Source organism: Cajanus cajan, chromosome 2, assembly GCF_000230855.2.
Source record: "Cajanus cajan strain Asha chromosome 2, NIPB_CcT2T_4, whole genome shotgun sequence".
NCBI lineage: Eukaryota > Viridiplantae > Streptophyta > Magnoliopsida > Fabales > Fabaceae > Cajanus > Cajanus cajan.
The window spans coordinates 23,222,856-23,240,482 of NC_138518.1; the positions used below are offsets into that span (position 1 = coordinate 23,222,856).

Here is a 17,627-nt window from a genome sequence, read left to right on the forward strand (position 1 = left end):
TACTAAAATCAATTGCCTTATATCTTTTTCCAATGTTTTGAGTAAAATATTGGTGGCGACTCCAAGAACCCTTCTTTTTACGAAAACCGCTAATCCATGGAGGGTCCCGCTTGGGATTAACATGGATTGGTGAGAGTCATTTAAACAAAATTGTTAGCTCGATGAGGTCTCAGTTTGAGAATAAGTCGTTCTAACAATCCACCATTTTTCAAAACTTAAAAAGAGTCCGACCATCGTCGCGAATGCCAACGTCCGTTTCGGCGGGTGGCGACAGAGCTATCTCTTTTATAAGAATATTTTCTCATTCTTTTTTTTTCTACCCTTACACAAAGTTAGACCAAGTCATTTAGGTCCCTATAGGGTAGTAGCTCCACTTGGTCTCTTATCTCTAAATTAAGACCACTCAAGAATCTAGCTATAGTTGTAGCTTCCTCTTGTCTAATGCAAGCCCTCATCATGAAAAGCTCCATTTGTTGCTTGTACTGTTCTACAGACATATCCCTTTGTTGGAGCCTTTGGAGCTTATTCATAAGCTCCCTTGATGGATTCCTCCTTCCATGAATGACGTAGGGATTGAAGGGAGAAAGCCTTTGCCCTTGATCTAGGTTCAACAAGGTAGACAAAAGGAAAGGTGTATGGTGAAGAAAAGGAAGTTGGCGTGAAAATGATGGTGTTTGGGTGGAAGCACTTAGGGTGGTGGTGTTTGGGTGCTCAAAGTTGGCTCACTCCAAGGTAGGTGGAGGCCACTCTAGGTTTCCTACTCTCCAAGGGTGGAGATAGGAGGGGGATAGCCGAAACTTACCCTAGGGACTAAGGATGAGACGTTGAGGCATAAGAATGCTCACTCAAAATCTATATAATCCAAAGTATTTACAAGTGGTGGGGTGTTGGGTATTTATAGGAGGGGAGGTATCTAGGGTTTCATTTGGAGTAGGCAAATGCATTCCAAATGAAATGCAAATGAACCCTAGATGCAACTTGGTGGCCAAGGATGGAATCTTTGGGTTTAGATTGGCTATATCTAGGTGCATGATAAGACCATGCAACCTTTGCCCTCCACTTGGGCCTAAGCCCTTCTAACACCAAAAGTAGACCCAATAAGCACCAAAAATGTGTCACCCTCTAATTAACACCCTAGCCCAAAATTAAAAACCCTAATAATCTAGAGCACCCCATAATACAAGGGTAAAATGGGAAATACAAAAGAAAATAAATTCTAAGTCCTAAACACCCCAAAATACAAGGGTAAAATTGGAAATACAAGTAAAATAAATTGTATGACTAAAATACCCCAAAATACAAGGGTAAAATAGGAAATTGAAGACAAGGGCAAAATAGGAATAAAGAAATAAATGCTAAAACCTAGGAGCTAAGGTCCAAAAATGGCCTTACTATCCCATTCCTCTTGCCTCCTTTAGTATATCACCTCTTGGTCTTCTCGACCTTAGTGTTATTCCATCATTCCCTCCCTCTTGAAAAGGATTTGACCTCAAATCAAGAGGTTCTTTATGGTGGACGTCATGACCAACAAAAACATAAAAGTAAGCATGAGAGGTAATAGTATATGATATAGATGGAAAGTGCATCCTAAGAGGAGTGCCACTAAAAATGCTAAAAAAGATTTTCTAAACTAAAAAGACTAGACTCCCTAATGCTAAGGATAGGATCCTCCCCATGATGAAGTCTAGGTGTATAACTAAAACCTAAAAAGGTAAAAAGACTAAAACTATAGCACACTAATGCATTAGTCCTAAAAACTAGAACATCTTGCCTAAAGTACCCTATGTGGTAACCTAGGCATTTCCTAGAAAACAAAGGAAATACAACTAGAAAATTTCCTAAGCAATTTTGGATTATATTATTTGTTGGATAGTTATGAAAAGAATTTGTCACAAGGAACCTTGAAGGTTCATATGTTATATCCAACAAATAATATATTCCATAAATTGGGTGCATTATTGACACAACTAAGGTAGGAAAAGTCCTACACAAAGGAAGGCTATCTACCTTGGGCACCACCAAGGAAGTAGCACAAGAAGTGGAACTAAGTGAAGTCCATTTCTTCTTCACTAAATCTTGAAGTTGAGATTCTTTTTCTTTAAAAAGGGTTTGTTTTTGAATCTCCACTTCATGACTAGTGGCAACATGGGAGAAAGAGTTGAGGTCTTGATGAATAAAGAGAGTTTCTTTTAAATCATTTTCAATGGGAAAGTGACTCTCTTCAAGCATAAGCCCTTTGGAGGAAACATTATCCTCCTTACTCTTTTCTAAGAGTGTTTGTTGTTTTTCATTTTCTAACCACTCTTGAACTTTTTCTATGCTTTTCTTCATTTTTTTCTTTCTTTTCTATTTTCTTTTCTTTTTCTTTTCTTCTAAGTTCTTCCTCTCTTTTTGTATTTTCCTCCTCATGCATACTCCTAGGGACTCTAACTTCTTTTCCTATTTGAGATCTAGTTGGAACAATCCTAGGTTTGGATCCACTAGTTTCTACCAACTTTGCAAGTAAATTTCTTATTTCCTCATTATTCTTTTCAAACTCTTTTTCTTTTTGTCTTAATTCTTCCTCTCTTTTTATATTTTTTTTTAGGTACTCCTTGAGTTGCCTAAGTTCATCCCTAACACTATACCTAGTACTACAAGAATTATGACCATGTGCACTAAAATGATCACTCATCTTTGATCAAGAAAAAGGTTTTCACAAATTGTTTTCAAAGGGGTTAGAAAAGTTTTCACAAAGAGTGAGTGATAAAAAATGGTTTTCACAAAAGGTTTTCAAAGTGCAAGATAAGTAGGAAAAGGCCTAAGTGTACAAAGTGAACTTTCAAGGGGAGGTGGACTACAAAGAATCACTTAATAACCAAGCCCTATCAAGTAAAAATCACTAAGCCTTTTCTACTTTTCTTACAAAACAATTTGGCACAACAATAAAGTGTGTGTGTGCACGTTACCCCTAGTAGGCAAATAGCAAGCCTTCTAAACGAATTTGAATACAAAGATAAAAGCCTAAACAATTATACTACCAAAAGCTCTAAAACATGCAAAAGGAAAGCACTTAAAACATGTTCTAGTCGAGGTCCTAGGTGAAGGTTTTCAAATCACCTTCAACTACACGAACTAAAACCAAGTTGAAGAGGTTTAGAAATGGCCAAATTACAAACCAAAAGAATGAAACCAAGGCCAAAAACAAAGAGGCCGAAAATAGAAAATTTCAAGCAAAAATTATGCAAAACAAGAATTTAAGTCTTCAAACTCCTCCACTTGGGTTCCTTCACAATGAGCAAACTTGTTAGACCTCTTCAAGTGTTTGTTCACTCCTTTTGATGTGGTGTAAATCCCTCCAAAGGCTAGGCTTGGATTCGGTTCACCCCTCCACTCAAATCCACCAAAGGTGTGAAAATTGACTAGAGTGGTTTTTCACCTACAATCAAAATGAAACCAACCCAAAGCAAGAGTCCAAGAAATAAAACTGAAAAGCACAATTAGGAAAGGCTAAACTCAGAGAGAATTTATGGAGACAAAACAAAAGAGGCCAAGAAAGACAAGCAAAAAAATTAAGACTCAATCAAAGAAAGGAAGCACACAAAGAGTAATCCTAGAAAGGCACTAGAATTAGGTTAGTGTTTAGTCCACTTGATTAAGTCCTTTATATGTTTCGGTACAGCCAAAATTAAGGTCCCAAAATAAGGTCAAAAAGGTCACAAGTCCAACTCCAAAGCAAAGGTAATGGTCCAAGTCCACAAGTCTAGCAACAAGTCCTTTTTGGTCCAAACTTTTTTTTGATACCCTTTTTTTTTTGTGTTCTATTTTTTTCACGTCAACTTTTGTTTAATAGTCCTTGGGTCCAATTTTTTTTTTTTTTCAATGTCTAGTCCAATGTTGCTTAGGTTTTGCACTTGTGGGTGGTAAATTTAGGTCAAATTTTAGAAGAGAAAGAGTAGGACAAGTGGCGTGAATTTAGAGGTCCTTAGGGAATATTTTTGAGTGGAATTGGTTTTGTTCTTTTTAGCACAAGTTGTTATGCACCAAATTTCAGCACACCTCTTAGATTCTTTTAGGGTTTCTTTTGGCATAGAAAGACAACCAAATCAAGTGAGAATGCAAGGGAGAGTGGGCGGTTATGCATGTGCAAGGAAATGGTTACACATGGAAAACACAAAATCACTTAGAACATGCTAGGACTTAATAGCATGCATGAATGACTCCTAGATGGTTCATATATGTCACGCCCACTATGTAATGCAAGATGGCATATTTTTTTGATGTGTTTCATGCAAAGTGTTTGGCACATACATAGAATTTATGTGGACAAAATATAGGAAACATACAAAGACAAAACTTTTAGGTGGATTCAAAAATGAAAAGCATATTCATGGTATTTTCATGTGAGACTCAACCTAAAATTTAGAAAAACATGGCAACACCTAATAATGGAATCCTAAAATGTTAAAGGAAGGTTCACAAGGACAAGAACATGAACCAAAAGCTATTCGGCCACACAAAGAAGAACAAGAAGAAGGAATGACCGAAAGCAAAAAAAAAGACTCAAGGAGACAAGAAAAGACTAGATGTTACCCTTGAAGAACCTTGGCTCTTGATACCACTTGATGGATTCCTCCTTCCATGAATGACGTAGGGATTGAAGGGAGAAAGCCTTTGCCCTTGATCTAGGTTCAACAAGGTAGACAAAAGGAAAGGTGTATGGTGAAGAAAAGGAAGTTGGCGTGAAAATGATGGTGTTTGGGCGGAAGCACTTAGGGTGGTGGTGTTTGGGTGCTCAAAGTTGGCTCACTCCAAGGTAGGTGGAGGCCACTCTAGGTTTCCTACTCTCCAAGGGTGGAGATAGGAGGGGGATAGCCGAAACTTACCCTAGGGACTAAGGATGAGACGTTGAGGCATAAGAATGCTCACTCAAAATCTATATAATCCAAAGTATTTACAAGTGGTGGGGTGTTGGGTATTTATAGGAGGGGAGGCATCTAGGGTTGCATTTGGAGTAGGAAAATGCATTCCAAATGAAATGCAAATGAACCCTAGATGCAACTTGGTGGCCAAGGATGGAATCTTTGGGTTTAGATTGGCTATATCTAGGTGTACTAGCACAAATTGTTTTCTAGTGCTTCACAAATTTTGTTTTATTTTTAGGTCAAAAGAAAACACTCTTTTCTCTTTTTTTTTCCGACGCTTTTAGCACACTTACACCTCTGTTTTTCCTATATTTTTATGGCTTAAATGGTGATATAAGTTTCAGCCACAAAGGAAAATACAAAGAAACCTAATAGGAAAGTGTTTACAAAATTTTGTTGACAAACTTTTAACAAGACATGTAAGAAACCTAATTCTAGGAAATTTGCTAGAACTAATAGCAAATCATGAACTCAAATATGTAAATCAAAAGAACATATAGTAAGGTCCAGATTTATAAAGCAAAAATCGCACCAAAATATTAGACTCAAACAACACAAAAAAAATTAGGTTAAACAAGCTAGTCTAGGAATTGATAACATGTAACTACACATGACTTCTAGACAAAAATTATTCAAAAGCAAAAACACATGCTATGTAATGTTGTCCAATCACGGACTCATGTTATAGGAATGGAGAGACTCAAACAAAAATTAAAACGCACAAGTACATTAAAAACCTAGGCGCACACAACAATTGATTCAAGGAAAAATAGGAACAAGCAAACATGAATCAATTAATTCTTATGAGACATATAGGATCCATCAAAGTATGTACTAGGCTTAGATCCATACAGCAAACACAAATTTAGACATAGACAAGTTTCTTCAAGTTTCTTTAAGTTTTCACCATTCAAATCCCTTTTTCTTTTGAGGTTGAGACGTCCAAATGAAGATGAACACCTTTGAAGGAAGCTTCAATGGTGAAAGAGGCAACAAGGAGATTCGGCCACTTCAAGAAGCTTGAAGAAGCTTGAGGAACTGTCGCAACCCGAAAATTTCTGATCTCGCGACTAATAGGTTAGACATCCTTTTAAAAGTCTCATTAATTAAGGAATGCCCAGACACCAGACTAATCCTTAATTAATGGTTTTGAAAAATGAGTTCATGGAGTTGCCACCAATGTTTTACTCAAAACATTGGAAAAAAAAAAGGTTTTTAAAAGTCCAATAATGGCCTTGATAACCAGAATTGGGTTCGGGGGTCGATTACGTGCAAGGAAGGTATTAAGCACCCCTACAACGCCCTTAATTGGTACCCTATGATGAAGTTAACATTATAAATGATAATAATATAAATATTAAATCCCCTTTTATTAGTAATTATTTACATGCTTGAAATTTAAATTATAAAATTAATCCTAAAATGTCTACATGATTATTTTTATTGTAAATAATATTTATTAAAAATAAGAAATAAAAGAGAGAGAAGAAAATTAACTGAAATACCTCTTGAACGAGCTCTATTAATCTTCAAAGATGGAGATTTGGGTGCTTTTTGGCAACCCTTCACACTACAATGCCTCACAAAAATCTCAAGAAATACAAAGAGAGGGGGGAGAGAGAAAAAGAGAGAAATTTCGTGCTATAGGGAGTCTGGACGAAATTTTGGAGTCCTGAGAAATGAGCCCCAACAGTCTAGTTATAGACTTCAGAAAGGGTCCAGAACGGCCTGTTCCAAAATCGGAACGACCCGTTCTGGATATGGCCGTTGTGTGTTAATTTGTACCCTAGAACGACCCGTTCTAAAATTGGAACGACCCGTTCCGGGAACCATAACGGCCCGTTCCGAAATGAAAACGGCCCGTTCTGGGTTACAAATTTTAACCCCCTTTTGATACCTCAAAACGGCCCGTTCCGGTTCAGATTTTTGTAAGCCTTTTTAGGTTTGGAACGGCCCGTTCCGATTTTGGAACGACCCGTTCCAGCCTATTATTTTTAGGCCTTTTGCCTGGTTTGGAACGGCCCGTTCTGATTTTGGAACTGCCCGTTCCAGACTAGGTTTTTAGGCCTATTTTGTGACTTAGAACGGGCCGTTCCGATTTTGGAACAGCCCGTTCCAGGCCACTAAAACCAATGTATTTGGGCTTTAGGCATTCTGATGTCTTGTCTTGTTGTTTGCATGCTTTGGAGCTCCAATTCTTTGATGATAGACGTCCATATCTTTGTTTGTATGCTCCCGGACGAAACTGGGTGTCTACAGGAACCTAGTTCAAAGGTTGAAAAACCTTTGAGGGATAACCTAAAGCGAAAGTTCTCTACGGTTTGGTGACTTTGAGAAGAGAGAACTTCTTGAGAAATTTCAGATTTCATTCATCAAAAGTGAGCTACAATGTGAGAATTACAAATATATAGGGAGAGGTAGCTTAGGGAGCAAGCTAACCTTAATCATGGTTCACTAGGAACCATGGTAAGTCTCTTAACCGTCCCAAGTGGTTTAAAAACTTGTGGAGCAAGCTTCTCACTTAGCTTTCTTGGGAAGCAAGCTAAGGAGAAGCTTGTGCTAGCCTAAGAGAATGAAGAAGGAATTCGGTCAAAGGAGGGAACTAGGCTAGGCGGCCATTTGGCTTGTTTTGCTCAAATCCGTTTTGATGAAAAATGTTGATTTGGTTTAGTTAGGTTCATCTAATGTTGATGAGACCTAGCTAAATCAAATCCTTGAAAAATTAGGAGCAAAACAAGTCTAATATGTAAAATTTTTCCTAGGCCCAATTCTGGCCTAATTATTAATCACACCATCTAGCCTTGCTAAATGCCACCCCCACTTCTACTACTGAAAAATAGAAAAAGAGTGTACTTCTAGGTTAGGTTAAATGGATTCAAAGTTCCCAAATAACCTACCTAGAAATAATATACAATGAGAAATAAAAGCAAATAAAGTGCCTCACAAATATAAAGGCAAAAATAACCCTATACAAGAGAAGCTATGTACAACTATACACAACTAGAACTAGACCTTCTCTTCATGATAGAGTAGTCCAAGTGAAAAGTACCTTGGGCTTAGAAAGCCCACTGGTCTTCAAGAGGTCTAACTCTTCTTGTATGTTCCTGGCCATAGCTCTAGTGATTGGACCCTTGGCCCATGGTCTATCACCTAGCCCTTCTTTCTCTCCAAAGGGAGAATTCTTTTCTTTTCTTTTCTTTTTGTTTTTGTTTTAGCTTTTGCTTTTCTCATCTTCATCTTTCTTGGCTTTCAATTTGAGTTGGTCCTCATTCACATGAAAAGGTGATAGAGGACACCACACAAATTTCTTACCCAAGTATTGGAAACTTATTTGTGAGGCCATCATGGATTGTTTTCTTGTCAAATTACCATGGCCTTCCAAGCAAAACATGACTAGCCTACAATGGCACTATGTCACACAAAACTTCTTCTTTATATTTGCCAATGGATATTGGTATGCTTGCTTGTTGTTTAACTAGAATACCTCTTTCCTCATTGATCCATTGCATTTTATAAGGTTTAGCATGAGGTTTTGTAGTCAAGGCTAGCTTATCAACCAATCTAGTACTACAAAAATTGGAAGTGGACCCACTATCTACAATGAGAGAACAAGTATTTTCTAAAACCTTGCATGTTGTGTGAAACAAGTTCTCTCTTTGAGATTGGTCAATTTCACTAGATTGATTGCTAAGGAGCCTTCTAACCAATAATAAGTCTCCTTCACAAGGTAAGATTTTTTACTCAGAATCTATGGCTTCTTCATTACTAGAGGAAGATGAAGTAGCTTCATCAAGGCTACTATAGTGATCTTGGGCTTTTAAAATCATAGTTTTCTTTTTAGGACATTGAGAAGCAATATGTCCTCTTCCAAGACACTTAAAGCACTTGATTTCACTTGACTTAGATTCTTTGGAAGGTGCTTTGAAAGATGATTTTTCTTTTTTCTTTCTCTTTTTCTTTTTCTTTTTCTTCTTTGGGATAAGGTTGGTAAGAGTGGCCCTCCTTCTTAAAACTCTTGGAATAAGAGGGAGTGGAGTCTTTTCGAAAAGTTTTTCTTTTAAGTTGATGCTCCACCCTTGAAAAAGTTGAACAAGTTCATTCAAATCTCTATAAGGCAATAGTTCAACTTTGTCTCTTATCTCAAAGTTAAGACCACTTTGAAATCTAGAGATTGTGGTCCTCTCTTCCTCCCTAATCCCAGCCCTCATCATTAGCAACTCCATAGTTTGCCTATATTCTTACACACTAGAGGACCCTTGTTTCAATCTTTGAAGCTTGTCCATATGCTCTCGGTCATAGTATGGAGGAATATGCCTCCTTCTCAAAGCACTGCGGAGTTCATTCTAATATTGGATTGGGGGCTCATGATTTATTCTTCTTTCTTTTTCTAAGGAGGTCCACCAATACATGGCATGCCCTTGGAAGCTAAGGGTTTCCAAATAAACCATTATTTCCTCACTTACTCAATGGCAAGAGAAAAGTTGTTCAACTTTCATTTCCCAATCTAAATAGGTTTCAACATTTTCTTTTCCATGGAATGGGGGAAGAGTGATGTTAGGTTCCTTATTGGAAGACTCCCTATGTCTTGGTTGCCTTGGGGTTCTTCAATAGTAATCATTATTGTGATGACTACTATAGAAGTTATCACTTGGAGGTTGGGCATGATGCCCTTCCTCCTCATGAGCACTTGAAGGTATTCTAACCCCCTTGCCCTTTGAGGACTTTGGTGGGGGAACTCTAGGTTTTGATCCACTAGCCTCCCCTCCCGTAACTAACCTTGCAAGTAGTTGTCTTATTTCCTCATTATTCTTTGCATTTTCTTTTTCTCTTTTTCTAAGATCTTCCTCTCTTTTTATATTTTCCTCCTCTTTTTTCCTCAAATACTCTTTCAACTCTCTAAGTTCATCTCTAACACTAGGCCTAGTACTACAAGAATTATGACCATGTACACCAGAATGATCACTTATCTTTGATCAAGAAAAGGTTTTCACAAATTTGTTGCAAAAATTTGGCACTAAAAGTTTTCACAAAGAGTGAGTGATAAAAAATTTTCACAAAAAGTTTTTAAGGTGTAAGAATGGTATGAAAAGGCTTATGTGTACAAAGTGAACTATCAAGGGAGGTGGACTACTAAGAATCACTTAAAAACCAAGCATTTTCAAGTAAAAATCACTAAGCCCTTTCACATTTTTCTTACAAAATAAATTTTGCACAAGAATTAGGTGTGTGTGCACGGCCCCCTAATAGGCAACTTGTAGCCTTCTAAAATGAACAAGTAAGATAAAGACAACCTAAGCAATTATACTACCAAATCTATAAATCATGCAAAGAAAGCAATTAAAGCATGTGCTAGTCGGATTCCCTTAAGTAAGAGCTTGAAGTGACCTTGGTGGTATTCAAGCCACTCCCACAAGCACTACTCGAACTACCCTAAAACTAAGAGGTTTAAAGAGGCCAATTGCAAACCAAAATGAATGAAAACAAAGGCCAAAAACACAAGAGGCCGAAAATTGACTAAGAAGAAAAAAATTAGGAAAGGAAAATATCAAGTCTTCAAATATTCAATTCTCCACCCCTTCACAATGGTGTATGCACTCTTTGATTTGGTGGGATCCTCCAAAGCACCTTGGACACAATTTAGACAGCCCCTCCACTCAATCCACCAAGAGAGTGTGTGGTGTTTAGAAGCTTTCCTCACCTAGCTCAAGAAGAAACCAAAACCAATAGTACAAGAGGCCAAGGAATAAAACTAAAAAGGCACAATTAAAAAGGCTAAACTCAAGTGGAATTGATTAGACAAACTTAAGAGTAGAAAGAAGACACAAAACTAAAATTAAGGCACATTAAGAAAGGAAAGCACACAAGAGAATAAGTCCTAGAATGGCACTAGAATAGAATTTATCAAGTAGGCTTAAAAGAAAGTAATGCACTTAACATGTTTGATTAAATGTTCAATAGTCCAAGAATTACTCCAAGTGCCAAGGTATGAAAATTGGTCCAAAAATTCCACAAGTCTAGCAAAGATTCCCTTTTTTCCTTTTTTTTTATTTTTGATCATTTTGTTTCTTTTTATACTTGGCTACGGTGCGATTTTGATGTCCCAAAAGTCCAGCCACTCTTTCTTTTTTTTTTCAATTTATATTTATCCTTTGCTTGGGTTTTACACTTGTGTTTGTTGGTTTGATTAGCAAGTTCTTGGAGTATCCTCTTAATAACTTTCAATAGCTCAATGAGACAAGATTTGAGTGTTTTCTTAAGGTTTTAGTGTGCAATGTCCAGCAGCAAAAATATGCACATAAAAGATACTTTAATGCTCAAATCATCAAACACCATGTAGGCATATCAAGTGCACAAGAAATATTCAAGATTATTGGTATAGCCAAAACTTTTTCAAGTAAGAATGTGCAAAAAATTTAATCACACATGATATTTAAGTGATATGGAACATGCTAGAACTAATTAGCATGCATGATTGACTCTCTAAAGCACATCAAAGTCTCACGGCTATTTCATCAAGCAAGTGGCATGCATGTCATTTTTTGTTCATTTCAATGGCTAAGCATAAATACTTGGAATTTCTTTTAAGGTACTTCAAAGGAGACAAGCTTATGACAAAATCGGATGGATTATAAAATAAAAATCATCATTATATCATGCAGCCCAAAATTTTCCAGTAACTCAAATTTAAAAGAAAAATGGTAGGAACCCTATCAAAGAAGCCTAAAGCACCAAGATGGTTCACAAGAATGAGAAAGGCATGAATCAACACATGAAAGAAGAAACATGAATCATGAACATATGGCAAGATGATGACTCATTTAAGCACAACTTAGAAGACAAGCAAGAAAGACATGACATGACCGAATTTGTAAGAGACTAAGATATTACCCTTGAAGAAACATAGGCTCTAGATACCACATAATGGCAACCCCCTTGCATGGATTGAGTTAGGAGCATCAAAAAGGGGAAATCGGACTCCTTGGATCATGGAACTCAAGGTTTCTAGCCTTGGAGATGGAGATGGTCAAATGGTGTTTATGGAGGCTAGGTGTTTGATGAAATGATAGAATGGTACTCTAGGGTTTTCGGCTCACTTCATTGATGGATGAAGGTCACTCCTAAAGGTGAGAACACTCACGGTGAAGATGAGGAAGAGAGGTGGCCTAATTGACCAAGGTGACTAAGGAAGGATATTAAGGCTCAAAGGCACTCTTAATATCATAAATTCCAAAGTGATTACATGAAGCAATACCTAGGGTATTTATAAGTGTGGGGTGACACCAAAACCCTAGGGAAGTGTGACGGCTAGGTCATATTTGGGTGATCATTCCTTCCCTAAATGGGAAGGAGATGCACTCCAAATGACACTCAAATGACCCCTAGAAGGTTTTGTCCACTTACCCTAAAAATGGGACCTTTTTAGGCTAAGCTAGGCTACATCTAGGTGCATGATGGGAGAATGTAACCTAGGTGCCCTTCCACTTGGGCCAATGCTCTCCTTAGCCTAAAAGACCCATTATTGTCACGGCCAAACACTTATATCACCTAGGAAATAAAGCCCTAATTTCTTAGTGCCCTAAAATACAATGGCAAAATAGGAAATACAAAGAAAAATAGATTCTTAAGTCCTAAGCACCCCAAAATACAATGGTAAAAATAGAAAAATAAAAGAAACCTTATGCTAATGAAGCTTAGGAGAGTATTTAGTACTCTATGATCATGTGGAGGGTGTCCCTTGGTGTGTGAGCTTTCTCCTCCTCTTCCACTCTCCTAACCATGGACCTGGTGATGGGGCCCACATGAGTCTTCAAGGATGGTCCTCCATCAATTAGGATTCTAAGAGAATAGGTTTGCAGGAGAAAGTTAAGAAAATTTTTTAGTGTTTGAATATGAGAGGGAAGGCAATTTTTTTTTCATTTATGTGGTCAGTAAGGTGAAAAGACATTATGAGAGAGATGATAAGTCATTTAATTTTGATTTGACAATGTCTCTTACCATCCCATTATTTCACGTATATTTTCTCCAAACCCCGTTCATAATCATTAAAAAAAACATTAAAGATAATTAAATGTGGGAGATACCTTTTCATATGGAAGTTATATGTTCGTGTGAATATATTAATAAAATAATATATGGCAGATTAATGAATAAGGCAGACTATGCATGTATACGTCAACATAAGATGATGTATGATAGATTAAGAAAATCTAAGGCAAAGTACAATAGTGCTTAGTTTGAGATTCATTTTAAGTTAAGGTAACCTCTAATGAATCTAAAATGTTCTTCACCTAACACTTTAGTAAAAATATTAGTTCATTGATGATCAATGTAAATAAATTTTATATCAGAAACTTCTTTTTGTACGTAATCTTGAATTATATCTTATCTCAAAAACTTCCTTTAGACATATTAATAACACTATTATTATCACAAAGTATGGGTATATTATGTTCAAGGCTATAATAATGATGGAAACCTAATAGAGCAACTAGATTGGTATGGCTTCCCTTTCAAGTTCCTCTCTAGAACCTTTGGCTTCTTGACACTCCTCAAGCTCCTTCAAGGTCTCCAATGGAGCTAGATACCTCTGGTTTCACCTTAGAAGGTGAAGAACTCTCTTTAAGTGGTGCCACTTCTAGGTAGAAGATAAACCAATTCAATTCTCATCACACTCTTAAGAAAAGGATAAGAGAATTGGAAGAAAATTAAAGAAAATTTAGAACTTTTAAGAGAGATAATACTCGGACAAGTCTTATATAATGATCAAAATTGCGTTTTACAAGTGAAATAACCTATATATAGTGGTGGAGTAGCTTATAGTGCAAGTTAGACAAGGTAGGGACACTTAGATCTAGATTAGCCAATCATAGAGTGTAAAATGTCACCTTTTCTCTTAGGAGACAAGGAGGGGATACTTAGATCTAGAAGATCCAATCATGGAGTTCCAAGTGTCACCTTGTCCCCTCCGCTAACCAAGAGACAAGTGTGTTGGAGAAACTTATAAAGACAACTCGGCCATGGAGACGTGGCCTTGCTTGATTTCCTCCATCTAATCCAATCCAAAAATCTTGGAATTGGTTTAGTTAGGTTCAACAAATGATGGTGAGACCTAGCTAAATCAATTCCTTGGATTAAATGGAGAAAAATGAGCCTAATATGTAAAATTTGGCTTAGGCCCACTAAGGGCCCAATTGCTAGCTTCACCCATATGCTTGCTATTTGTTATCCCACTACTAATACTAAAAATATGAAAATCTATGACCCTTAATACAAGGTCAAATGGAGTAAAAGTCTCCAAGTAATATACCCTAACATTTTAAGGGTATGACCTACAAGGAAAGATAAAGGTGTCTTACAAATACAAAAGCAAAATAAACCTATACAAGTATCTACTATGTACAAAGTATATACAAGGTATGTACAATAGAGACTAAGGAACTAATAACAAGAATCATACTCAATGCTCATATAGAGCATAGGTCTAAGAAGCACCTCCTCTATAGTGTTGGAACCCGAAAAATTTTGATCTTGCCCATAGATGGTTTATACTTCCTTTTTTGAAAATCTCATCAATTAAGGAATGCCCAGACACCATACTAATCCCTAACCAATGGTTTTGAAAAGAGTTCATGGAGTCGCCACCGATATTTTACTCAAAATGTCAGAGAAAGAAGAAAAGAGTTTTAAAATGCCAAAATGGCCTTTACAACCAGAATTGGGTTTGGGGGTCAATTATGTGTAGGGAAGGAGTTAGGTATCCTACTACGCCCTGAATCGATACCCTATGATGAAACTAGCACGATTGTGAACAGTAATTTAAATATTAGGTTCCTTTTTATTAAAAAATATTTACATGGTTTGTCGTGAAATGTCTACATGATTGCTTTTGTTGATGACAAAAAAAAAGATGGTAGAGGAAGGTATCTCTTAAAATGAGCTTTTATAGATACTTCCCAATGTAGCAAATTTAAGGCACTTTTTGGCTACCTTTCACACTTCATGATGCCTCACCAAATCTCAATAAATATAATAAAAGAGAGGAAGAAGAGTACTAGATTTTAGAGAGATTGATCAGATCTAAAAAATTTTGCCCTGAGCACCATGCCTGAGCCTACTATTTATAGGCACGAAAATCCATCAGAATAAGCTGTTTTGATTCTGGACGGGCCGTTCTGGACTTTTTTGTGATGTGTAAAATTTAAATCTGGAACAACTCATCCCAAAATGAAATGGCCTATTCCGGGTTTGAATTTTACCCCTAACAGACTAGGTCAAAATGGGGCATTCTAACCTAGGATTACAGGCCTTATTTTAAGCTCGGAACGTCCCGTTCTAGGCTACTAATTTTGGTATTTGTTTTTTGGATCTTTTGATGTCTTATTGGCCTTCTTTAGTGCTATCTTCGGGCCTTTTCAAGTAAAAATCACTAAGCCTTTTCACACTTTTCTCACAAAAACAATTTGCACAAGAATTAAGTGTGTGGTGTGCACGGCCCCCTAGTAGGCAATGTAGCCTTCTAAACGAAAACAACTAAGAATAAAGAACCTAAACAATTATACTACTAAAGTTGTAAAACATACAAAGGAAAGCACTTAAAGCATATACTAGTCGAATTCCTAGGTGAAGGTTTTCAAATCACCTTCCAACTACACGAAGTTACTACCAAAAATGAAGAGGTTTAAAATGGCCAATTACAACCCAAAATAAAAGAAACAAGTCCCAAATACAAGTGGCCCAAAAGAAATTAAGCAAGAATTAAGAGAAAAGAAAATTAGGTCTTCAACTCCTCCAATTGGCTTCCTTCACAAAGAACAAACTTGGTTAGTCCTCTCCAAGTGTTTAAGCACTCCTTTTGATAGTGGAAATACCTCCAAAGGACTAGGTATAGGTTCAGTTTTCTTCTCCACTCAAATCCACCAAAGGTTTGCTAGTTGTCTAGAAATGTTCTTCACCTACACTTAAAATGAAACCATCCCAAGAGCAAGAGTCCAAGAAATAATAACTGAAAAGGAACAATTAATGAAAGGCTAAACTCAGAGATAATTGATTGAGACAAAATAAAAGAGGTCAAAGAAATGACAAACTAAAATTAAGACAATTTAAAAAGGAAGCACACAAAAGAGTAGTGTTAGAATGGCACTAGAATGGATTAGTTGTTTAGTCCACTTGATTAAGTCCTTTATGAGGTTCGGTCCAGCCACATTTAAAGTCTCAAAAATAGGTTCAATAAGGTCTTAAGTCCAACTCCAAAAAGCATAGGTATTGGTCCAAGTCCACAAGTCTAGCAACAAGTCCTTTTTGGTCAAAAAAAATTTTGTCTCTTTTTTTTTCACGTCACTTTCTTTTGGTTCTTTCGGTCCAATTTTCTTTTAAGACTTCAACCCATTTGTTGCTTAGGTTTTGCACTTGTGGGTGGAAAGAAAATTAGGTTAAATTTTAAGAAAAGGAGAGGAGGACAAGTGGCGGTTTCTTAGAGGTGTTTAAGGTATCTTTTAAGTGGAATTGGATTTGTACTATCTAGTCACTAGTACAAAAGAGGCTTTTTACGTCTGTATTTTCACGTCGGACCACAGCAAACCCGACGTAAGAATGACACGGTGGCATTTTTGTAAATAATGCAAGTTTTTTTACGTCGGGGGAGAAAGGGTCCGACGTAAATTCAAAAATCTACGTCGGACCTCAGCTACAACCGACGTAGATTTTTGAATTTACGTCGGATCCTTTCTCCTCCGACGTAAAATAGTTTTTTGAATCTATTTAATGTAGCGCCTCTCCATTCTTCTCTTCACTTCCCGTAAAAATACATTCTTCTCAAATTTGAAGATTAGTTGTGTCCGAGATCGATAACCAACACCTAGCATATGCATTCTTCTCGCGCCTCTCCATTCTTCCCATTCTTCACCAGATTTCCTTCCCGTTCTCCATGCTTCGCACGTCATGATTGGGAGCGCTCCATGCTTTTCTATTTTCTTTATTCACCAAATTACATGGTATCCTAATGTTTATCTTTGGCTGCAGACAGGAGCAGAGTATGACACGACTCTCAGGAGAGCGTTCTTTCTGGATCTTGAACACGTTCAAGTTAGGGACACGATTCTCAGTAGAACGGGTCGTTCTGCAAGGAGAACGGGTTGTTCTACTTGCAGAACGGGCCATTCTGCAAGGAGAACAGGCCGTTCTACTTTCAGAACGGGCCGTTCTACTTGCAGAACGGGTCGTTCTTCTTGCAGAACGGTTCGTTCTCCTTGCAGAACGGGCCGTTCCAGCGTTTTTTTTTTTGGGTTCTTGCAACTTTTTACGTCGGTGTTTGCCCATCTCCGACATAAATTTACGTCGGTCCAGAATGCTGACGTAAATTTACGTCTCTTGCTTTTACGTCGGAAGCTTTTCTGACGTAAAAAACTTAAAATAGCCGACGTAAAAAGCCTCTTTTGCACTAGTGAGTACAAGTTATTTTGCACAAATTTTTTAGCACACCTCTTAGATTCTTTTAGGGTTTTTAAGCATCAAACATAGACTAAATCAAGTGAAAATGAAAGGAAAAGTGGGGCGGTAATTTAAATGCATGTGCAAGGAAGCATTTTACACATGGATACTCAAAAATACATGGAACATGCTAGGACTAAATAGCATGCATGAATGACTCCTAAAAGGCTTCTATATGTCACGCCCACTTCATGTTATGCATCATAATATTTTTTATTCATGTAGTCATGCAAGGTG

The 17,627-nt window shown here is 37.1% G+C and overlaps 1 pseudogene; it reads right to left on the reverse strand.

Annotated features, from left to right (window-relative positions):
* The window catches only part of LOC145954838 (uncharacterized), a 198,651-nt pseudogene that overhangs the window by 90,014 nt on the left and 91,010 nt on the right, over nucleotides 1-17,627 (reverse strand).